The sequence below is a fragment of the Trichechus manatus genome, unplaced genomic scaffold (genome assembly GCF_000243295.1).
Source record: "Trichechus manatus latirostris isolate Lorelei unplaced genomic scaffold, TriManLat1.0 scaffold00135, whole genome shotgun sequence".
Taxonomy (NCBI): domain Eukaryota; kingdom Metazoa; phylum Chordata; class Mammalia; order Sirenia; family Trichechidae; genus Trichechus; species Trichechus manatus.
In genome coordinates this window covers 1,587,354-1,613,352 of record NW_004444071.1, presented here as the reverse complement: position 1 = coordinate 1,613,352, position 25,999 = coordinate 1,587,354, and the positions used below count along the sequence as shown (strand labels likewise).

The window sequence follows — 25,999 nt, the reverse complement described above, 5'->3', positions numbered from 1 at the left end:
GAATACTGGTGGCATAGATCCAGCAACACAGCAACATGCAAGCCCCTACAGTACGACAAACTGACACCTGGGCGTTCCTTACATGGAGATACATAAATGTTCTTATGAAATATAAATGTAATGTTCTGATAGATGTCCTTTGTTGCTTTCTTGGAAGATAAATTTAAAAACATAATTGTTGTTGCAAAATAGAAAAATGTTTTGCACAATAAATAAATATTGAATGTTGTTTCCTCTTAATGTGCCTAATACCTTGTATATTAGCATATATAAAGTACCATTAAGCACTGTGTCCCATGCAACAGACAATAAAAATGAAACTCACTTGATACATAAACTAAAACTTTTCATGTTGGATAAATATTAATATTTCCAGTATTTTTGGATGTTTGCAATGTTAGTATTAAATTATTACCTGTGTTAGTATTATGTAAAATGCATGGTAGATTGTGTCTACCTGTATGCCAAACATTTTAGAGTTACAGTTATAAATATTATTGTTTACAAAACTTAGAACATAACTCTGTAGGTAAATGCTAAAGAGTTAATAAGTAACTTGATTATATTCATTGCAATGGTGGGCTTATTCGAGTTCCCTTGCTTTTGGTTGTTTACCAGGACACGCACAAGAGCAGATTGATGCACATGTGAAGACTGACACGTCTCTAGGGACTTGAAACTTCTTGCTGAAAACTCCTTCCAGACCCTGCCTGTGTATTTTTTCATGTATATTCTTTTGTGGTTATATTAAAAAGGTTAGTCCCACCTCCATAAAAGAGTCCAACAAGCTAACATGCTTCCCAAGAAGCCTGAGCCTAAGGCAGAGCTTCCAAGGCCCCAGCTCCTTTCCAGCCGCTGAGCCACCCAAGGAACCTACCTTTGATCCCAAGAGTGTAAACATAGACTTCTCTGCTGACCAGATCAGGAGTTCAAAGAGACCTTCTCATTGTTTGACTGGACCCTGATTAGAGAGATGAAGATCACCTATGGGAGGTGCTACAGGATATGGATCAGAACCCTAACAGCATCGAAGTGTTTCATGTCCTGGACAAGCCCAAGCATGAAAAGATAAATGCCAAGATGCTTTGAGATATTCCTGCAAGATGTTTCTACCCATCTTGCACATATCTCCTGAAACAAGGAGCAGGGCACCCACGAGAACTTCATGGAGGGGCTGTACATTTTCAGCAAGGAGAGCAATGGCATGGTCCTGGGAGCTTAGTTTTGGCCAGTATTGGCCACCCTGAGGGAGAAGATTACTGACGGTGAAATGGAGCAGCTGTTAGCTGGGCAAGAGGATGCCAACGACTGCATCAGTTATGAAGACTTTGTCTACAACATCATGTCTGGGTGAAGCAGCGTCTTCCAGGGTGCTTGGTTTTTGGCTTTAGCCATTGGGAATCATCTCATAGGCAGTACGTTTTTTTGTTTTTGTTTTTGTTTTTACAGTGAGTAATGGAGAGGCCCAGAGTAACTGAGCTGGAGCAGAAGTCCTGGACCTGTCAGTGAACTACAGTCCCAAGGACCTCATGGCCCCACAGCACCCACTGTAAGTAAATAGCCCAGGCATGGCTGGGCCGAGTTCCCTTAAAAAAAAAAGAAAAAGAGAGAGAGAGAGTATTTACTTTCATCATATCCCTTTTTGACAATTAAAAAGATATTTATTTTTTTCTGTTTTTACCTGCTGGTATGATTAATAGAAGTAAGTGTATTATAATCCAAACATCTTAAAATAAAATCAACTTGGTCATTGTGTACAAAACACTGCTCCATGTGAAAGAGATCTTGGCAGAGAGAGAACAGTGTCTGCTATTCTTGGAGAAAATGAAAATACTAAGCCTATTAACCAGAACTTAGACAGAAGCTTAAATACACAAAGACACCATAAGATTTGCTTTAGCATATTGGAAAAAGCAAAGTATTATAAGATAACTTACATGTGTATACATTCTTGAGCACAAATTTAACCACTTTCCATAAAAGTCCAAAGGGAAGGTCAGTAGCTGTGGCAGAAAATCTTTTTTCTAAATCCTGCTGAGTAAATCATTCCTTCAAATTTAATAATAAAGGAAAATTACATCAATGAAAAAGAAGTAAAAGTTGTTATCAGAAAATGTGTCTGCCGTGTGTTTTATGCATGTGGAGTAAATTCTTTTTAGTATACTACCATTTGCATTGGTATTATTCCTTAGAAATCTTTACTTTCTGAGGATAGACATCTGATAAGAAAACCTAAGTCAATGAGTTATGAATTTCATTCTTTCTTCTGAGGTAATTTCTATCTGAAGGCCTCAGTTGGAAAAAAATAAATGTAAATAAATGAAATTAAGAAAAAAAGAAAAGTAGAAAAGTTGGAAAACATGGCTCAAACGACAGCAAATGTTAATGGTCTGATCACACAAGCAAAAATTGTCCTTCAAGCTGAAGTGTGCATTACATAGTAATGGATAGATATACTTCTCTCTGAGATCTGATTTGTCTAGCAAATCCTTACTGACATATACTCTCATTTACTACTATATAGCCTTTTGAAAATGCCATTCCAGCAGAGCATAAAAAAGGTTATTTAGATTAAGTATAGTTACAAGATAAGCAGTATACTGAGTTCATTGGACTTCATGCGCACTCATTTAATTTCCACGGCTCCATTACTCTGAATCAAACTGTCCCTGAAAGAACAAGAGGAAGGAAAAGGGCATTAAAAAGCACAAATCACAAAGTAGAGAACATTCTTCTTAAAAACGAAATGGTCTCCATGTGTTACCATTTAATATCATGGAAATACTTTCTTGACTTTTACAGTATGCAAAGAAATTGCACCAATCTATTAAAGAATGCAATAAAAAAAGACTGAGGTGGGTTAACATTTTTCAGGTCTTTATCATTCTAGATGGGCTTGGAACTTCAAAACACTGTAAAATATTATAAATGGTATCCACTTGGATCTGTGTGCAGCTTATGGTGTAATGAATGCATGACCACTTAACCATTTATTTTATACAGGAAGAAATACGAGGAGACTTTCAGTGATATGTTTTAACATGGGGCTCAAAGCCAGGCTTTAAAGAAAGAGTGCCAAAACAGTTTATCTTCTCTTTTTTCTTTTAACTTTAGTGCCATTAAGGTCCAGTGTAAGGTTTTTTGGACTTCATTTGAAATGCAAGTAATTAATGTAACTGGAGAAAATAATTTTTAGACAGATAAGGTATTGTGATGAAGTATAAACAAGAAAGACCTGAAGTTTAGAGGACAGAAAATGACAGTGCTAATACAAAAGTTATGCTTGGTTGTTTCAAATAATTGTTAAGACCTTTCACATGTTCAGCTTGCATTTGACAGTGTCTGAACTTCATCAGCCTTTAATGGCCTTCATTAAATTATATTCAGTATCTAAGAAACCATGCATTGAATGGGGATCATGAGGACATACTCCTTTACTCACATACATCACTCAGCAAAGGAGGTATGACTTTCAGCATTTGTTTCAGACAATGGTGTCCTTTCTATCTTATTTCAGCCAGTGGACAGATGGCAATTCTTATATAGGCAGTCCCCAGGTTACGAATGTCCAGCTTATGGATAACTCATACTTATGAGAGGACTGCCATAAAGCCTATCACAGTAAGTCCCCAGGTTAAGAATATCCAATTTATGGACAACTCATACTTAAGAATGGACTGTCATAAAGCCTATTACATTAAAAAATCTGGGGGATTTCTGGGCAATATGGTGCTATAGTCAGAGGCACCATGCCGTCCCTCCACAGCAAACTAAGTCAAACAGAATCACACGTGAATCCTGAAACCCTAAGCAGCAAATGAAGAGATAAAGAACTCAGCCAAAGACCGAATGGAATAAGAAACTGATGGAGAATAGAGAGCGAGGACAGATACATGCAGAGGTCCCCTATCAGCTACTGCAGCACGGATCTGCCATATTGGACTCCTATCGGAGATTAGCAAACAGGGGGTATGAGAAAGTAGCTTCACAGAACTTCCAGCAGGAAACATAACAACCAGTAACCAGCAATATGCGCTTTCCCACCCCCAACCATTCTTCAGCCCCACTTGGTGTCCTCTGCTTCCTGCGGCCATAGTCTCTTAGCCAGGAAGCACCGGTTTCACCCGGTGTTGCTTGGATTCCACCCAGCCACACTGTCTGGCTCCCTGCATGCCATTTGTAGGCTGCTAGTGTTGCTTTTTTCTGCTTCTTCAGGTTTCTTCCTTACCTCTCACCACCTCTCCTTCCTTTCTCTCAAATACCTGGCTCTGTGTGCCATCTTTACTCCTTCCTGAAAGGCTGTGAAACACCACTCAACTGTGAAACTGCTTTCTGGCCTGTGCCGCCACCCTGGTGGGACCCCCGGGGCTTTTTGTTTGTTTCCTGCGAATTGTTCTATTTTGATTTGTTTGTTTGTTTTCTATTTCTTTTTTTGGTTTAGGCCCTTCTAGTCGGGCAGTATCATGTGGCTTGGAAGCTACTCCCTTACTCTGCATAGATGCGCAGGGACATCACTGGGGGCATTTCTTTTTTCTTCTTTGTTTTTTTCTTTTTGTTTCTTTGTTTTGTTTTCTTCTCTCTCTTATTCCTTTTTTGTCTTTCTTTATTTTCCATTTCTCTATTTACTCATTTGTTTTCTTTTTTTTTTTTCATTTTTGTTTTTCCCCATTTATTAGTCTCTCATCTCTCCACTCCAATAGCAAGCTCCCTTAGCACTCTTTTTTGTTTGTGTGTATGTTTTTAGCTCCTGTTCCTCTCTCCTCTCTCATCTTTCCCATATCCGTCTTAGCTCTACACATCACAATCTCCCTCCTCCTTCCTGCCTACCTGCACTGTGCACTGAACATCACACTCCAAAGCAGCACAGGCACAGCCTACCAGAAACTGCCCTGAACTGATTCCCATACTGCACTGTCTGTCCTAGTACTTGCCACAAACAACCCATCCCAGCAACTCCCCTTCAACTAAAACTACCATGCTGTACCATACCTGAGTGACTGATCCTGCCCATTGGAGAAGGAGGTGAAAAGTATCGTGCTGCAGATGAGCAAACAACAAAGAACACACAGCCTGCCTGCTCAGACATAACCAATGTAAACAAAAAAGCAGGATGAAACAAACAAATCTATAATCAATAAATGAGGAAAATAACTACTGAATGCCCCAAAGACAGCAGACAATATCAAAACATATACAAAAACAGGACAGGATATTTCCAGTAGGCATCCAAAATAAAACATCAGATGACTTTCCAGTAGAAGAAAAGGCACTAGAGCTAACTGACAGGGAATTCAAATCTCTAATATTCAGAATTATCCAAGAGTTGAAGCAAAAAGCAGACAAAAATGAGGAAAAAATAGACAAATTCATGGAGAAGGCAGACAGATTCATGGAAAACACAGACAAAAAATGGAAGAATTCAACAAAATAATACAGGAACAAAACGTTAAAATAAATTCACAATTAGAAATCATACAAAAACAACAATTAGAAATCCAAAATATAAGCAACAAGATTTCAGAAATAGACAGTGTTATACAGGGCTGAGGAGCAGGTTTGAAATGATGGAAGATAGGATCAGTGAAACTGAAGACAAACACTTGGATACAACTCTGTTTGTGGAAAAATCAGAAAAATGAACAAAGAAAAATGAAGAAACCCTGAGAATTATGTGGGATACAATCAAAAGCAAAAATCTGCGAGTGATCGGAGTTCCAGAACAGGGGGAGAAAACAGAAAACACAGAGAGGATCATTGAAGAATTGCTGACAGAAAACTTCCACAATATCATGAAAGATGAAAAGCTGGCCAACCAAGAAGCTCAACGAACCCCATATGGTATAGCCCCCAAAAGAAAATCACCAAGGCATGTCATAATCACACTCCCTAAAACCAAAGACGAACAAAGAATCCTGACAGCAGCTCGAGAAAAACAAAAAGTCACATACAGAGGAGAAACAATAAGACTAAGCTCGGATTATTTGACAGAAACCATGCAGGCAAGAAGGCAATGGGATGACATATATAAAACCTTGAAAGAAAAAAATAGTCATCCAAGAACAATATATCCTGCAAAACTCTCATTCAAATATGATGGTGAAATTAGGTCATTTCCAGATAAACAGAAATTAAGGGACTATGTAAAAACGAAACCAAACTTACAAGACTTATTAGAGGGAGTCCTTTGATCTGAGAACAAACAGCTTCAGACCACAGGATGAATACAAGACACAGGATTGTACTAGCCAGATACCAACCGAAACCAAACTTACAAGACTTATTAGAGGGAGTCCTTTGATCTGAGAACAAACAGCTTCAGACCACAGGATGAATACAAGACACAGGATTGTATTAGCCAGATACCAACCTAGGAAATGAACTCTTAAGGACTATGAAAAATCAAAAGAATTACAACAGGGAACCAGAGGTTAATCTGTAAATGACAACAACATCAGAACAATAAAAGAGGGAATAAATCGTGTAGGTATAGAACCTTCTAACGGAGAGGAAGGCAAGGCGATACCAAGTAATAATAGACTGGTTCAAAACTAGGAAAATAAGGGTAAATTTCAAGGTAACCACAAAAAAAGTTAACAAACCTATTCATCAAAATAAAGAAGAAAAACATACTGTCTCAGTAAAAACAAAAACTACAAAAACAAAAAAAATGAAAAAAAATCCACAAACAAAAGGAACTCAGCACAGGAGAGTAAGAGGAGCAAAGAAAACGTCAGCACCACAAAATGACAGCAATAAACTCACACCTGTCAATAATTACACTGAATGTGAACAGTCTAAATGCACCCATAAAGAGATGGAGAGTGACAGAATGAATAAAAAAACAGGATCCATTCATATGCTGTCTACAAGAGACACACCTTAGAAACAAAGATGGGAATTTATTAAAAATCAAAGGATGGAAAAAAAATATATCAAGCAAACAGCTACCAAGAAAGAGCAGGAGTGGCAATATTAATCTCAGATAAAATAGACTTTAAAACAAAATCCACCATAAAAAACAAAGAAGGACACTATATAATGATTACGGGAATTATCCATCATGAAGAAATAATCATAATAAACACCTATGCACCCAATGACAGGGCTCCAAAATACATAAAACAAACTCTAACAGCACTGAGAAGAGAAACTGACAGTTCCACAATAATTGTAGGAGACTTCAACACACCACTCTTGATAAAGGACAGAACATCTAGAAAGAAACTCAGCAAAGATACAGAAGACCTAAAGGGCACAATCAGCCAACTTGACCTCATAGACACATATAGAACACTACTCCCAACAGCTGCAAAGTACACATTCTTTTCCAGTGCACATGGAACATTCTCCAGAATAGACCACATCTTAGACCACAGAGCAATCCTCAACAAGATCCAAAACGTTGAGATAATACAAAGTATCTTCTCTGACCACAGTACCATCAAGGTAGAAATTAACAACGGGAAGACCAAAGGAAAAAACTCAAGTACATGGAAACTGAATAACACCCTGCTTATACATCACTGGGGTAATAGAAGAAATCAGAGATGGAATCAAAGGACTAATGGACCACAACTACCACAGCCTCCAGCAGACTGAGTCCAGCACAACTAGATGGTGCCTGGCTACTATCACTGACTGTCTGACAGGGATCACAATAGAAGGTCCCGGACAGAGCTGGAGAAAAATGTAGAACAAAATTCTAACTCACAAAAAAAAGACCAGACTTGGTCTGACAGAGACTGCAGAAACCCTGATAGTATGGCCCCCAGGCAGCCTTTTAACTTTTAACTCAGTACTGAAGTCACTCCTGATGTCCAGCCTTCACTCAAAGATTTGACAGGCCCGTAAAACAAACAATACATAAACAAACATTCATTCCCCTGCTAGCTTCAGTTAAAAAACAACAGTTGCCTTCAAGTTGACTCTGACTTATGGCGACCCCATGTGTATCAGAGTAGAAATGTTCTCCCCAGGGTTTGTAATGGCTAATTTTTTAGAAACAGATTGCCAAGAGTTTCTTCTAAGGCATCTTTGGGTGGACTCAAACCTCCAACCTTTCATTTAGCAGCCAAGTGTGCTAACCGTTTGTACCACCCAAATCTGTACCAAGAGGCCAGACCATAAACTCAGTGAGAGCAGGACCCTTGGCTGTATACACAACATCATACAGGACCTGGTGCGCAGTATGCTGTCAGTAAACATCTATTGTCTGGACAGCTGACACATCTTCCTTCTGTACATTAAACCCAAATGACAAACTGCCTAGAGGACATTTTTATTTAGAGATTTCTCTGTTACCTTGAACTCAGAATTTCCTAAAATAAGTGTGTAATCTCCACAAACCACTCCTAGCCCACCCCTTACTTCTCCCATGAGAGTTTGGTAGTGGAAACTGCTTCTTCAGTTGTGCTTCTTAATTTACATTATGGGACCACTAGCTACCTAGTTGCCCAAATAAGTACCCCGTGAGTCCTTCTTATTTCCTTTCTCTCCCTCAGTTCCCAGTGAACCACAATGTTCTATCTTTCTAATACCTCCATTCTTTCCATCCTCACCACCACCATCATATATCAAGATGTCGTTGTTGTTGTTAGGTGCTATGGAGTTGGTTCTGACTCAGAGTGACCCTATGTACAACAGAGCGAAATACTGCCCAGCCCTGCACCATCCTGACAATTGTTGCTATGCTTGAGTCCATCTTTGCAGCCACTGTGCCCATTCTTCTCATTGCGGGTCTTCCTCTTTTTCACTGACCTATCTTACCAAGCATGATGTCCTTCTCTAGGGACTGGTCCCGCCTGATAACATGTCCAGTCATGTGAGAGGAAATCTCGCCATCCACCATCCTTGCTTCCAAGGATCATTCTGGCTATACTTCTTCCAAGACGGATTTATTTATTCTTCTGGCAGTCTGTGGTATATCAAGACACTATTATTTTAGACTTGGATTTCTTCCGCATCCTGCAAACTACTCTCTCAATCTCCAATCTTAATTTATTTATTTTTTCTCTACCAGGTGAATTTCTTTTCCAAACTTCAAAGCTAGTCTTAGCACTCCACTAGTAAGTCCCTTTAATTTTTTCTTACTGCCCCTAGGGGGGAAAATAAAAAGACTGATTTTTTAGCATGATTGAAAACATCTCAATCTATACCTCTCCCACCTAACTTCTGTAAGACCCCATTCAAATAATAAACCTTCATCATGGTAAATTTTGTTTGCTTCCTAAAATCTCATATCTGGTTTGCAACATACAATCTCTATTTCCATCTGCTGACTAACTGTTTATTGTTATTTCGATTTCTGTTAAGTTTCGCCTGGACCAGGAAGCTTATGCTGATGCATACCCACTCCACTGTGCTATGCACTCCTGCTCTTCAGTACTGTCACATCCTGTACATTTGTTTTCCTAGTATTGCCATAAAAGCAATACAATAAACATAATAATAGCAAGTATTGCAGTTTGTTGGTGATCATCAACTTCACACACCTTAAACTCAGTGAATACAGGAACCACTTGTATCTTGCTTTCTGTACCTCATGTAGAAGTAGTGTATGGTATATGCTTAGTAAAACTTTTGAGTGTTGAAAAATATTGAATGCCTTAGCAGTATTTGGAATCTGTGGGGTCATAATGTTATACTCTGTGTCTTAGTCATCTAGTGCTGCTTTAACAGAAATACCACAAGTGGATGGCTTTAACAAAGAGAAACTGATTTCTTCAGAGTTAAGTAGGCTAAAGTCCAAATTTAGGGCGTCAGCTCCAGGGGAAGCCTTTCTCTCTCTGTCGGCCTTCTCATCAATGTTCCCCTGGACTAGGAGCTTCTCCGCGCAGGGACCCCGGGTCCAAAGGACACGCTCTGCTCCTGGCACTGCTTTCTTGGTGGTAGAGGTCCCCCCTTCTCTCTCCTCACTTCTGTCTTTTCTATGTCAAGAGATTGCCTCAGGACACAAATCCAATCTTGTAGATTGAGTCCTGCCTCACTAACACAACTGCCGCCCATCCTCCCTCATTAACATCATAGAGGCAGGATTTACAACATATAGGAAAATAACACAATACTAGGAATCATGGCGCAGCCAAACTGATACACACATTTTTGGGGGGACATAATTCAATCCATGACACTCTAGAAGAAATTTCAGCAGAATTTGATTCCCTTTTATAAAGTTCAGTATGGATAATGCTTATCATAGGAACAATAGTCAAAGAGGAATCCTAGTTAGTTGACTATTATAGAGACGTGTGAATTGCTACATGTGTTAAACGTTACTCCTTTCCATTGTTTCTTGTGAATAATGTTTCTAAATTACTCTTCCCTCCTGCCTGGCTGAGAAAAGCATGCAGTTGTCTCAAAGATTATGTATATTTACTAACTCTTCTGGTAGAAATTTATCATTTGAAAATTCACTAGGTTGCCCACAGCTTTTGGGTTTCATTGTATTTCTGAGTATAACATCTTTCTCTTAAGGTAATGAATCTGTTTTTATCTAAATTCTACCTTGCTCAAATTCTAAGGATCTCTGCTTTCTCCTTGTTTTGGTGTTTAGTGAAAGAAAGCATGATTCCCTTAAGCAATAGTACACAAATTCATATAGTGTTTAATATGTTCCCTCTTCACTTTCCAGAATTGGAGAGTACAACACGTTTATTTATTTTGTCCTTATATCCAAAACCCTGTAAACCTTTTCTTGCAATTATTTTAGTTGTCATCGTCTCTATTTTTGAGTAACAGTCAGATCCATTCTAACAGATTTTTCATTTTTTTTTTGTTTCATATTGGCAATTAGGTAGGAGGACTTAACGAACTGTTAGAGCACATTATTCATATCTGGGTTTTGTCACCATGTTAAATACTTATGTGGACAATATATATCCACTCTGATGGTCTAATGGTTTATTGTGCAGGATTATGACTACTTGACTGTTTCATTCTTGTACGCTGTTTTTTTTTCACCCCAGGGAATTTTCAGTTTAAGAAAGATTCCCTATGGAGGACTATGATGAACCCAGCTAAATAACTCTTTATTCTTAAGCACTTAGGCACTTAGATGGAGAAAATTGCATTTGTCCAGTGGGACTTCCCTTGGAACATTCAGTACAACACAACAGGGATAACCTCCTCTTGCCTTCATATGAACTGGGTTTTCTTAAAAGTACCTGTTAGTAAAAAACAACGTGGCAGCAGAGGTAGGCGGCATCTGTTCTTTTACAGTGGTCGTGTCCCTCTCAAAGACTTGCTGGTTCATTGTAAAATAGTGAGACTTGGGGAAAAATTTATTATGTATAAGCATGTAAAAATGTTTGTAATTTTTAGACCACAACACTTTTTAATGTAAGCAATATTACAACTGAAATACGAGCCACCTAGAAGTTCTTCAAGTGCTGAGCTTTCTTGAGTAGATGTAATATTTAAGATATAAATAAAATTATCTTGAATGCCTACCTCTGCTAGGGTGGAATTCCAGCTTATCTCCCAATAATATCTCTAGGCACTTTTGGTGGGGGCCTAAATTTCCCCTCATCTTCTCTGGCCCCAGTGACATTTTCCTATCACATTGATCTTCAGAGATTATGTCATAAGACGCATGTGCTATTCTGTTTCCACAGTGGATCATATTGCTGCACACCACCCCAATCACTCCTAAGAAGAACTGACTCTATGAGCAGTAGCGTTTCCTAAACTTTTAGAAAAATGGAGATGGGTTACTGTTTAACAAAGAATTCAAAGCATTTGTGAGTGGGCTTGAGAATCATTGACTTGTCAGTAATAAATTGTCAATACAGACAAAAATATACGTCTATTTCTATTTTTCTGATCATTAATGAATTAAATGAGTTTATAATTTTATAATCTGCTGTTTTTGTTTACTTTTTTATTTTTCCATAAGAGGATAGAAGCTGGGATTTCCTGGATTATAACACTAAAAGTTGGGATGAAGTTACTTGTCATTTTAGTGGCGACAAGGGTCAACAACAGTTTACCAATGTGTGATGTTCTTGGGGATATTATTAAGAATAGGGATTATTTGGGAATTTAAAGAACTACCTTTGGAAGAGAGTCCTGGTGATCTACTTCTAAAAAATCAGCCAATGAAAACCTCATGGATTATAACAATCCAATCCCATTGTCAATGGGGTTATCATGAGTTAGAGGCCAACTTGATGACAGTTAACAGCAACAACATTGGAAATTTAGCTACATACATATATGTGGAGGATACCTTGGTTTATCTCTTCAATTGTTGCTCGATAACAGGATATTCCAGATCACATTTTATGCTTTCTGGATATTAATTTTCAAAACAGTGACAGAGCATGAGAATTTTCAGTGTAACACATTTAAGAAAAAAATAAGAATTTCTTAGATACCAGTGGGGTCTCTTCTGAACGCACATGAATAAAGAGGAAAAATGACTGAATTTCTCCAGTGACATGTAGGAATCCTACGACACTCTGAAATTTATGTTTGCCCAACTTGTTAGCATTCAGTGCACAGAGCTGGAGAGTCCTCACACAAAATCTGTACAGCTTAATGACAAAGAGAAATCTCAATATATTAAATAAAATGTCTCAACATCCATGTTAAGAATTTTTTTTTTTTACAAAAAAACCTTTGGTATGCTAATTGCTCTACTGAAAAAATTTAAAAAGATGTAATGCAGTTATTGTTGGCTAAATGCATATTTTATTTTTAAAGACAAGAGGTTTTAGTATTCAAAACCTTTAAAGTCACTAGCTTGATATTTCTACATCTCCAGTTTCTTGCTTCTCCTTAATCACATACACAGAGACACAGTCTCAGTCACATTTGAGTCTTACGGGTCATAAGAAGAATGTTACCTTTATTTTTAAATTAAGACTTTTTTTCCTTAAAATCTAATAGAAAGAAACAGTAACATCTTTTCATTTATAATTGCTATTTATTGCTCTTCATTTAATAGGAGACCCCAAAGTTTTCAAATAGTCTAAATAATGATTGAGAGACTCTTTGAATAGTCATGTTAACTTTTTTAAAGAAAGCAAGAAAGGACAACTTACTATTAAATTCTCTTAGTTTCATTTGAATGTTTAAAACATATAGAAAATAACTGGGATAATACAGTAAACACCTGTTTATCCATGACTTTGCCAATTTATGTTTTAATTTCTTATACAATATTTATTATTGGAAGCAAAGTTGAATTTTCAATCCTTTCCCCATACCATTAGCCTCTCTCCCTATCCAGAAGCAACTAATACATTTTTAATTTAATTTTTGACTATTTAGTGGCGCAGTGGTTAAGTGCTTGGCTGCTAACCAAAAGGTTGGCAGTTTGAATCCACCAGATGCTCCTTGGAAACCCTATCATGCAGTTCTACTCTGTCCCATAGGGTCGCTAAGAGTCGGAATCAACTGAAGGGCACCTAACAACAACAGTAATTTTAACGTTCTGCCTTTTTCTCACTCAACATAGAATTTCTGAGATTTACCCACTCATTCAGCAGCTATAAATTAATTCATCATATGGATACACCAAAAAACCAAACCTATTGCCATCGAGTCAGTTCTGACATGTATTGCTTATTTTTGTAATTTTTTGCTGCAGACATTACTAGTGAGAACATTCTTATACACATCTCCTAGTGGACACATGCAAGTATTTCTCCAGAGTCCATACAGAGACATTGAATTCCTGACTTATAGAGCGGCCATCAGATATTACCGTAATGTTCTTTGAAGTGGTTATAACAATTTATAATTTCACAAACAAAGAATAAGTGTTCCTGTATGCCTGTGCTCACTTCACTCACAGTCCATATTTTGAGACTTTTTGAATTGTCCCAAGTTTTTTGTTATCTTGGTTTTCATTTAAACCTTTACTCTTATATCGAAGAGTTTATTCTTTTGGTTTTATGATGGATACAAAAGCCAAAAAAAAGCAAACTCATTGCCATCGAGTGGATTCCGACTCCTAGCGACCCTGTAGGACGGAGTAGAGCTGCTCCATAGGGTTTCCAAGGAAAGGCTGGTGGATTCAAACTGCCGACGTTTTCCTTAGCAGCCATAGCTCTCAACCACTGTGCTATCAGGGCTCCAAATCTTGGTTTTGGAAAAATGTTATTTTCAATATTTAGCCATTAGGTATTCAACCAAAATATGTATATAGTATATCTATTGATGCATATGTGTATAGACTTAATATCTGCACACATAAATATGCATGTAAAACAATAAATAGAAAATGAGGCTTTGATAAGAGATAAATTCTAATCACCAATAACTGAAAAAAAATGTTAGGCAGTTGTGATCTATATTAATTAATTTATTCATTTTCTTTTCATTGTCCTGGTTTCTGTTTTTTGATTAAAAGCTATTTTATCAATCACAAAAAGATGTGGCTCACAAGTGAGTTGCAATGTTGCCTGTATGGGATTCAAGTTATCTAGACCCGTAATTAAGTACAATGAGTAGGCAACCATTGTTTTTTCTGTTCTATTTCTTGTAATTCCCTGAATTCTCTCTCTCTCTCTCTTCGTGGTGAAAACATACAAACCAAAACATTTGCCAAGAGAATAAATTCTGCATTTACAATTCAATGACATTGATTAAATTTCTCATCTTGTACCACCATTATCACTATACTTTTCCAAAATATTCCACCACCATTAACATAAACTCAATGTCCTGGTTCCTTTTCTTAATTCAATTCCATCCTCATCCCAATCTAATCATCAATAGAATAGCCACAACCTTGCATCAGGACATACAATACAGGTTGCGGCCAATTCTTCAACCTTCTTTCTACAATTATCTAAAGATCATTTTGAATATATTTTGTTCAGCAACTAGATTTTTTTTTTAAAGAAATATGCTTTTCTTTAATTAGCTCTGGAAAATACTGGTAATGGCTGCTTAACACGAAACAGTGCTTAAGTTTTCATGTCAGTTAAGAGCCATTTTCTGATGAGAATATGTTTAAGATGACATTCTGTGGAGAGGTTATCTATACTGACTGCTCTACTTTTCTTCCCTCCCCATCCATTAGGCAGGGGAATAGAGAGAAGTAAGCAGCAACATACTTGCTTTCCATGATCCCGTATCTAGTCTGAATATAAAACATTTTATTCAAAACAATCTAGATGGAATTGGAGTTTGAGCTTTTAAAAAATTTCAGATGGTGCTGGAGGTTAATTAAAAAACACTTCACTTTTCTTTTTTTTTTAATTGTTGTAGTTTAAGTGAAAGTCTACAATTCAAGTTAGTCTCTCCTACAAAAATTTATACATACATCGTTATGTGACCCTAATTGCTCTCCCTGTACTGTGACAACACACTCCTCCCTTCCACCCTTGATTTCCCGTGTCCATTCAGCCAGCTCCTGACCCTCTCTGCCTTCTCATCTCACCTCCAGACAGAAACTGCCCATTTAGTGTCATGTATCTACTTGAGCTAAGAAGCACACTCCTCATGAGTATCATTTTATGTCCCATAGTCCAGTCTAATCTTTGTCTGAAGAGTTGAATGGTTTTAGTTCTGGGTTGACAGAGAGTCCAGGGGCCATGCTTTCTGGGGTTCCTCTAGTCTCAGTCGCACCATTAAGTCTGGTCTATTTACTAGAATTTGAGTTCTGCACCATATCTTTCTCCTGCTCCATCAGGGACTGTCTGTTGTATTCCCTGTCAGGGTGGTCGTTGGTGGTAGCCAGGCACCATCTAGTTCTTCTGGTCTCAGGCTGATGCAGTCTCTGGTTTATGTGGCCCTTTCTGTCTCTTGAGCTACTACTTTCCTTTGTCTTTGGTGTTCTTCATTCTTCTTTACTCCAGGTGGGTTGGGACCAACTGATGCATCTTAGATGGCCGCTCACTATCTTGCAAGACCCCCAATGCCACTCACCAAAGTAGGATGCAGAACATTTTCTTAATAAACTTTGTTATGCCAATTGACCTAGATGTCCCCTAAAAGCATGGTCCCCAGGCCCCCTCCTCTGCTACTCTGTGCCTCAAAGTGTTTGATTGTATTCAGGAAACTTCTTCGCTTTGGTTTAGTCCCATTAAAAAACACTTCACTTTTCATCTGCAACTAAACTAATGTATTTGTTGAAAAGGTTTTTTTTTCTTTTTCGGTTTTCAAACAAAAATTGCTAAATATTTAAACATGCACCCAATGAGGAATATGTAATCTTTTCTCAGGGGTATAAAAATGACAAATGATAATGGCAGTTTTAAAACTCTATAACTGACATTTACTAAGTGACATTTTCCACGGCAGGTACTGTAGTTATTTCATGTATTCATAGTAACAATCTTATGAGATAGATGCTATTGCTATCTCACACCACCACTGTGCAGAAGAAACTGCTGCTTTGCACAAGTTTACATAACTATTAAGAGAGAACTAAGATGCAGATCTATATGACCTAAAGCCCCTTATCTCTCCATTTTATTCTACTGCTTCTATTTAGAATTGATAATGTCCAGGAAACACCCATTAACTTACCCAAACACTGTAACATTTTCAAGTTAGTGGGTACCATAAAGATGATGTGAGCATCCCAGGCTTAGATTAAGGAGACTAAGACAGAATGTCAGTGATTTGACCCAAGTCCTATACAAAATTAATGAATGGGCTAGACTCCAGTGCACCAATATAATGATATTTATATGATATTCTGTGCAATTCTACTTTTTCTTTATTAATTTGATGGGATCATATAACAATAACATAAAGTTGTTTTAGGTGCTAATTTTATCTGCACAATGCCTCTTCTTCCATTCTGCTGAGAACAGTGCTTCTTTTGCTTTGGAGGCTGTATTTAAGGATTATTAATCACAGTTTTCCAGCTCCTACTAACATGCATGTAAGCATGTAACTCATAGCTGGCGAATCAGAGCTCCATTATCCTGGCCACAGTGATTAGCTCAGAAATGGGCACACTGTCCAAAGCAAGTAGATTCCAAAGCAGTGGGAGAGATAGTGTCTCTCTTATTTAGTAGATCCCAATCTGAGTTGTGGAGCCCTGGTTGTGTAGTGGTTAAGAGCTTGGCTGCTAACCAAAAAATTGGCAGTTCAAATCCACCAGCTGCTCCTTGGAAATCTTATGGGGCAGTTCTACTTTGTCCTATAGGGTTGCTATGAGTCAGAATTGACTCGAGGGCAATGGGTTTCAGTTTTTTGGTAATCTGAGTTGTAAGCCTGATACTATTTTCAGCCATTTTCTGTCCCGTTCCACATGCAGGAAGTCTCTCTTCAGTCAGAGAGAATGAGATTAAGACACAGAGATAAACAGTGCAGAAAATTAGAAGAGGCTAAGGAGGAAGGGAGGGAAGGAGTGAGACAGAGAGAGAGAAATCGATTAAATAATATATTATCTGAAGCCCTAAGATAGCTCTGTTCCCTGGATTTCCCATTTACAGGGGCTAATTAAATGCATTTTTGTTTACACAAATTTGAATTAGAGAGCGTGACTTAAATATTTAGATACGAGATTTAATTTTGTAAAGAAATAGATTAAATTCTTTTGTTTATTCTTAAACAATTACTATCAGTCTTTGTTTAAAGGCGATTTAGATGAAAAAGAAATGACAGTACTAAGTTTGTTGTAAAGTATTGTTTATACCTATTTTATCTAGTATATTTTCTAAAACAATACTAAAAAATTAGGTTTTTTAAATGTATTTTATTTACTGTTAAAATCAAGTGCCGTATATGATTAAAGAATTAAATAATAATTACTATGAGAAACAATGATTAAGTATAATAACTATATCTGTGAAATTAATCATATGACATACTTTCAAATATTTTTAAAATGTGAATTTGCATGAATAATGTTAAGTTATATATTTTCTTGACTTTATATGATCACATTAATGCTCTCCAATGTAAAATTATAAAGCAAATGAGTTTTCCTTTTGTACTTTAACATCAATACTATGCTTAACTGATTAGCTATATTATTTATATATATATATTATTGATCGATCAATTTGTATATAATCAATCTATATGTATAATGTATATAATCACTTAAATGTGTTACTGGCATTAACATAAAATATATAGTTTTACAAAAAATAATGATGTATTTTTGAAAATAAATTTTTAATTTTTAAAAATTTTTTCATATTTTTAGAAATATGTTATCTGCTAAACACAAGCTTACTTTACTCAAGAGAGAGGACAGAATTTCTGAAGGGATATTGAAGAATCATTTTACCATTTATATAGATTTAATGCTTAATACTACTTCAGCATTGCCTTTAGAATAAAATAAATTACAGAACCCTGTTATAAAATAAATCATTATTACAAAAATGCAAATAAGTCAAAATATAGACCAAGAAAGATACATGTATTGTATATACCACAATAGTTTAGCATACTAAATGTGTAGAGTAGGTGGTAGCTCCCTATTTTGACATTTGGTATTTTCTGAAACTTCCATAATTGCTGGTTCAGATATCAATAACTGGGCTCAAAGAAGGATCAACATAAAATTGTTAATAGGTAATATAAAATTTAACATTTATAGAGAATTTACTTTTTGTGATAAGCATTCTACATGCCTGATCTTAATTATCAAAATTCTCATGAAATTATATGATTTGTAGCTCTGTTTTACAGTAAAATGAGTTTAGAGAGGCTATGTAATTTGATGGAAACCCTGGTGGTGTAGTGGTTAAGAGCCAAGGCTGCTAACAAAAAGGTTGGCAGTTTGAATCCTCCAGGCACTGCTTGGAAACCCTGCGCTGTCCTATAGGGTCACTGTGAGTTGGAATCGACTTGAAGGCAATGGGTTTTATTTTATGTAATTTGACAGTGGCCAAGTATGGCTTGAACTGAGGTCCCTCTTAATAACTGTACTTTTAACCCCTAAACAATACTATAGCCCAAACATTGTTGTTACTGTTGTTGTTAGGTGCCGTCAGGTTGGTTCCTACACATAACGACCTTACGAGTAACAGAGTAAAGCACTGCTCATCCTTTGCCATCCTAACAATCATTGCTAAGTATGAGACCATTGTTGCAGCCACTGTGTCAATCCATCTTATTGAAGATTTTCCTCTTTTTTGCTGGCCCTCTACTTTACCAAGCATGATATCCTTATCCAGGGACTGGTCCCTCCTTATAACATGTCCGAAGTACATGAGACAAAGTTTTGCCATCCTTGTTTCTAAGGGTCATTCTGGCTGTACTTCTTCCAAGACACACTTCTTTGTTCTTCTGGCAGTCCATGGTATATTCAATATCCTTTGCTAAAATCATAATTCAAAAACATCGCTTCTTCTTTGGTCTCCTTTATTCATTGTCCAGCTTTCACATGCATATGAGGTGATTGAAAATATCATGGTGTGGATCAGGTACACCTTACTTCTCAAGTTTACAGAGGTCTTTTGCAGCAGATTTGCCCAATACAAATACATCGTTGGATTTCTTGCCTGCTGCTTCCAAACATTAATCCAACTTTAACTATTGTGATAGATTCCAGTTTCTCCCACAACTTCTCTACTTAATCAAATTTGGAAGGGAAAGAGGTTCTAAATGGAATGCAGCAGCTATTTTCTATCCAAGTACTTTACCTAATTAAAAAAAAAATCCTCTAATATTTGTATAGGTGTAAGTGTATGTGCATGTATAAGGGTGAATACATATCCTTAACATACATGCTTAACACTTAAAAATGCATTTCAAAGAGTTCATCTCTTGCATAAGGTATAAAAATGATGACACTGGCCATTATAAGGTATTAAAAAATTCATGGCAACTTTTGAAAAAGGAAGAATGTTATTAACCTTGGTGTCTTGATCAAATTACAATTCAGGTAATTACATTTGTCTTCCCTAATCTCCTTTTCAACTTTCAATTGGGTAGTGTATTCTTAATGGATTTCATTACCAAACTTCCCTTAGGATTTAAAATAGGACTTATCTTCTGAGACTGGCTCACTCCAAATTTATGTCCTCTAACTTCAATTGCGCTGTCACTGGTACTCTCCTATTGGTTTTAATTTTTTTTTTAAGCTCTCACTTTGGCTCTTCTAAACCATTTCTATTCATCTCAAGACCTAAGTGCTCATTTTAGTTCAGCCATTATTTTTCAGTGCCAAGTATACACAACTGTCCTATTCTTCCAAATATCAAGATAATTTATTGTTTGCTATCTTCCATGAGCCTCCACAATAGAAATCACTGCTCTTTACCATCATGGAGATGAACTCACCTTCTATTTCACAGAGAAAAATCAAAGTCATCCAGGGTGAACTTCCTCAGCCTATCTCTTCTCTGTGAGGGTATTTTTCTGTGACTACACCATGCCATTATGCCATTTCTTCCTTCTTTGTTTCTTCCTGTTTTGACTGAATATGTGTGTCCTCTTTCCAAAATGATTGTCTTCACCTATGCAGTTCACCCCACCCTTCCTTACCGTCTTACTTTTCTCATTCTTAAATCATTCACTTTCACTACCTACAATCCATGAACATGTAAAAAATTTTTCTTGTGAAATAAACAAAGAAACAAACAAAATCCACCTTTTGTTTTGTTTTCTCTGGTATCTCAGGCAATCACACATTCTTCATTCTTTTACCACCACATTCCTTTTTGTGTGTGTGTGATTTACATGGAAATTTACAGGGCAAATTAGTTTCTCTTTCCAAAGTGTATACACAAATTGTTTCATGGCATTGGTTGCAATCCCTCATTGTATCAGCACTCTCCCCCTTTTCCTTTCCACCCCGGGTTCACCGTGTCCATTAGAGCAGTTTTTCTGTCCCCTCCTGCCTTCTAGGCTTTGTTCCTGGGCAGGTGTTGCTCCTTTGATCTTGTATAATTGACTGATCTAGAAGCATGTTCCTCAAGTGTATTATTATTTATCTTATAGGCTTGCCTAATCTTTGGCTGAAAGGTGAACTCTGGAAGTGGCTTAAGTCTGAGTTAGAAGGGTATCTGGGGGCCATAGACTCAGGGGTTCCTCCAGGCTCTGTCAGACCAGTAAGTCTGGTCTTTTTTTGTGATTTTGATCATTTGTTCTACATTTTTCTCCCACTCTGTCTGGGACCCTCTACTGTAATCCCAGTCAGAGTGGTTGGTACTGGTAGCCGAGCACCATCTAGTTCTTCTGGTCTCAGGGTCATGTAGGCTGTGGTTCATGTGGTCCATTAGTCCTTTGAAATATTGTTCCCTTGGATCTTTCGTATTTTTCCCTCGTCTTTGCTCTGGACTGGAAAAGACTAATAGTTGTATTTTAGGTGGCTACTCGCAAGCTTTTAAGAACCCAGATGCTACTCACCAAAAAGTAGGATGTAGAACATCATCTTAAAGAACTATGTTGTGCCAATTAACTTAGATGTCCCCCAAGTCTATGGTCCTTTGCTTTCAAGCATGGGAACCTCACTTTGTGAAGTGTTTAGTTGTGTCTAAAAGGTTTCCCTGACTGTGCCACTTGTGTGCTCTATTGTCTATATTAATATACAAGGAGAACCTACAGTCCTGTATTTAGAAATTTCCACTTCCGAATTTTATCTGCCAGTGGATGTGTTCCCTTACCCCCTCCCCCCACCTCTTGGCATATCTATCTATGTATCTAAGTATGGTATGTTCAACATTCTTCTCCAACACCATACATCAATTCTTCTTTGGTCTTCCTTATTCATTGTCCAGCTTTCACATGCATATGGCACCATGGCATGAGTCAGATGCACCATAGTCCTTAAAGTGACATCTTTGCTTTTTAACATTTTAAAGAGATCTTTTGCAGTAGATTTGCCTGGTGCAATGCATCATTTGATTTCTTGACAGCTGTTTCCATGGGTGTTGATTGTGGATCTAAGTAAAATGAAACTCTTGACAATTTCAATCTTTTCTCCATTTATCATGCCGTTTCTTACTGGTTCAGTTGTAAGGGTTTTTGTTTTCTTTATGTTGAGGTATAATCCATACTGGAGGCTGTAGTCTTTGATCTTCATCAGTAAGTGTTTCAACTTCTCTTCACTTTCAACAACCAAGATTGTGTCATTTGCATATCACAGGTTGTTAAATATGAGTCTTCCTTGGATCCTGATGCCCTATTCTTCTTCATATAGTCCAGTTTCTTGGATTATTTGCTCAGCATATGGACTGAATTAGTACGGTGAAAGGATATAACTCTGACGCACACCTTTCTTGACTTTGAAACACACATTATCCTCTTGTTCTGTTCGAACGACTGCCTCTGGTCTAAGTACAGCTTCCTCATAAGCACAATTAAATGTTCCAGAATTCCCATTTTTCACAGTGTTATCCATAATTTTCTATGACCCACACAATGGAATACCTTTGCATAGTCAATAAAAAACAAGTAAACATCTTTCTGATATTCTCTGCTTTCAACCATGATCCATCTGACATCAGCAATGGTTTACCTTATTTCATGTCCTCTTCTGAATCTGGCTTGAATTTCTGGAAGTTCCTTGTTGATGATCTTCAGCAAAATTTTACTTGTGTGTGATTTTAATGATATTGTTTGACAATTTCCACATTCAGTTGGATCACTTTTCTTTGGAATAGGTACAAATATGGATCTCTTCCAGTTGGTTGGCCAGGTAGCTGTCTTCCAAATTTCCTGGCGTAGATGAGTGAGCCCTTCCAGCTCTGCATACTTTTGTAGAAACATCTCATTTGATATTCTATCAATTACTGGAGACTTGTTTTACTCAATGCATTCAGTGCAGCTTGGACCTCTTCTTTCAGTACCATTGGTTCTAGATCATATGCGACCTCCTGAAGTGATCAAACATCGACCAATTCTTTCTGGTACAGTGACTCTGTGTATTCTTTCCATCTTCTTTTGATGCTTCCTGAGTCATTTAATATTTTCCCCATAGAATCCTTCAATATGGAAAATCAAAGCTTGAATTTTTTCTTCAGTTTTTTCAGCTTGAGAAATGTCAAGCATGTTCTTCCTTTTTGGTTTTTTATCTCCAGGTCTTTGCACATGGCCTTATAATATTTCACTCTGTCTTCTTAAGTTGCCCTTTGAAAACTTCTGTTCGGCCTTTTTACTTCATCATTTCCTCCTTTTGCTTAGCTACTCGACTTTCAAGAGCAAGTTTCAGAGTCTCTTCTGCCATCCATTTTGGTCTTTTCTTTCTTTCTTGTCTTTTTAATTACTTCTTGCTCTCTTCATGTATGATATCCTTGATGTCATTCTGCAACTCATCTGGTCTTCAGTCATTAGCGTTCCATGCATCAAATCTATTTTCAAGATGGTCTCTAAATTCAGGTGAGATATACTCAAGGTTGTACTTTGGCTCTTGTGGACTTCTTCTAATTTTCTTCAACTTCAACTTCAAATTGCATATAAGCAAGTGACGATCTTCCACAGTGGGCCCCTGACCTTGTTCTGACAGACTATATTGAGCTTTTCCATCATTTCTTTCCACAGATGCAGTCCTTCTGATTCCTGTGTATTCCATCTGGCGAGGGCTCTGTATATAGTCACCGTATATGTTGGTGCAAAAAGGTATTTGCAGTGAAGAAGCAGTTGGTCTACCAAAATTCTATCGTGCGAGCTATGGCATCGTTTCTGTCACCAAGGCCATATTTTCCAGCTATCAGTCCTTCTTCTTTATTTCCAACTTTTGCATTCCAATTGCCAGTAATTATCAGTGCATCTTGATTGCGTGTTCGATAAATTTCAGACCTCAAAAATCGGTAAAAATTTTCAATTTCTTCATCTTTTTCCTTAGTGGTTGGTGGGTAAATTTGAATAATAGTGTATTAAGTGGTATTCCTAGTAGGTGTCTGGATATTATCCTATTGCTGAAAGCATTGTACTTTAGAATAGAGCTTGAAATGTTCTTTTTAATGATGAATGCAATGCCATTCCTCTTCAAGTTGTCATTCCCGGCAGAGTAGTCCGTAGGATTTTCTGATTCAAAACGGCGAATACCAGTCCATTTCAGCTATCTAATGCTTAGAATATCAATTTTTATACGTTCAATTTCATTTTTGACAGTTTCCAACTTTCCTGGATTCGTACCTCATACATTCGACGTTCTGAGTATTAATGGATGTTTGCAGCTGTTTCTTCTCATTTTGAGTTATGCCATACCAGCAAAGCAAGGTTCCCAAAACTTGACTCAGTCCACATCATTAAGGTTAACTCTACTTTGAGGAGGCAGCTCTTCCTCAGTCATATTTTGAGTGCCTTCCAATCTGAGGGGTTCATCTTCTCATACTGTATTAGAAAATGTTCCATGGCTATTCATAAAGTTTTCACCAGCCAATTTTTTCAGAAGTAGACCACCAGATCCTTCCTAGTTTGTCTTAGTCTGGAAGCTCCCTTGAAACCTGTCCACCAAGGGTTACCCCGCTGGTATTTGAAATACCAGTGGCAAAGGTTCCAGTATTGAACAAGAAAAAAGAGAGCAGCAAAAGAAGCCCTCAGGCACCAGAAAAAAGGATATAATAAGAATTACAGCAGAATTAAATGAAATAGAATAGAAAAACAATTGAAAGGGTTAACAAGACCAAAAGCTGGTTCTTTGAAAAGATCAACAAAATTGATAAACCATTGGCCAAACTGACAAAAGAAAAACAGGAGAGGAAGCAAATAACTCATATAAGAAATGAGATGGGTGAAATTACAACAGACTCAACTGAAATTAGAAGAATTATAACAGAATACTAAGAAAAACTATAACAAATTTGAAAACCTAGAGGCAATAGACAAATTTCTAGAAACTCACTACCTACCTAAACTAACACAAATAGAGGAAGAACAACTAAATAAAAGAAGAAGAGATTGAAAAGGTAACAAAAGAACTCCCAACAAAAAAAAACCCTGGCCAGGATGGCTTCAATGGAGAATTCTACCAAACTTTCAGAGAAGAGTCAGCACCACTACTACTAAAAGTATTTTAGAGCATAGAAAAGGATGGAATAGTCCCAAACTCATTCTATGAAGCCAGCATAACCCTGATACCAAAACTAGATAAAGACACCACAAAAAAAGAATATTACAGACCAATATCCCTCATGAACAATTGACCCAAAAATCCTCAGCAAAATTCTAGCCAATACAATTCAGCAACAAATCAAAAAAATAATTTACCATGATCAAGTGGGATTTATACGAGGTATGCAGGGATGGTTTAACATTAGAAAAACAATCAATGTAATCCATCACATAAATAAAACAAAAGACAAGAACCACATGATATTATCAATCGATGCAGAAAAGGCATTCAACAAAGTCCAACAGCCATTCATGATAAAAACTCTCAACAAAATAGGAATAGAAGGGAAATTCCTCAGTATAATTAAGGACATTTATACAAAGCCAACAGCCAACATCATCCTAAATGGAGAGGCTTTGAAAGCATTCCCCTTGAGAATGGAAACCAGACAAGGATGCCCTTTATCACCACTCTTATTCAACATTGTTCTGGAGGTCCTAGCCAGAGCAATTAGTCTAGAAAAAGAAATAAAGCATCCAAATTGGTAGGGAAGAAGTCAAAGTATCTCTATTTGTGGATGATATGATCTTATACACAGAAAACCCCAAAGAATCCACAAGAAAACTGCTCGAACTAATAGAAGATTTCAGCAAAGTTTTCATACAAGATAAACATACAAAAATATGTTGGATTCCTTTATACCAGTGGAGAGAACTTCGGAGAGGAAATCACCAAATCAATACCATTCACGACAGCCCCCAAGAAGATAAAATACTTAGGAATAAATCTAACCAGAGATATAAAAGACCTATACAATGAAAACTACAAGACACTACTGCAAGAAACTAAAAGAGACCTGCATAAGTGGAAAAACATACCTTGCTCATGGATAGGTAGACTCAACATAGTGAAAATGTCAAGTCTACCCAAAGCAATCTGCAGATACAATGCAATCCTGATCCAGATTCCACCAGCATTTTTTAATAAGATGGAGAAACAAATCACCAACTTCATACGGAAAGGGAAGAGGCCCCAAATAAGTAAAGCATTACTGAAGAAGAAGAACAAAGTGGGAGG

At 37.1% G+C, this 25,999-nt stretch overlaps 1 pseudogene; it reads left to right on the top strand.

The window, feature by feature from the left end:
- The first annotated feature begins 793 nt into the window (after positions 1 to 793).
- On the top strand, positions 794 to 1,408 carry LOC101340753 (myosin light chain 4 pseudogene; annotated as a pseudogene).
- The last annotated feature ends 24,591 nt before the right edge of the window (positions 1,409 to 25,999 follow it).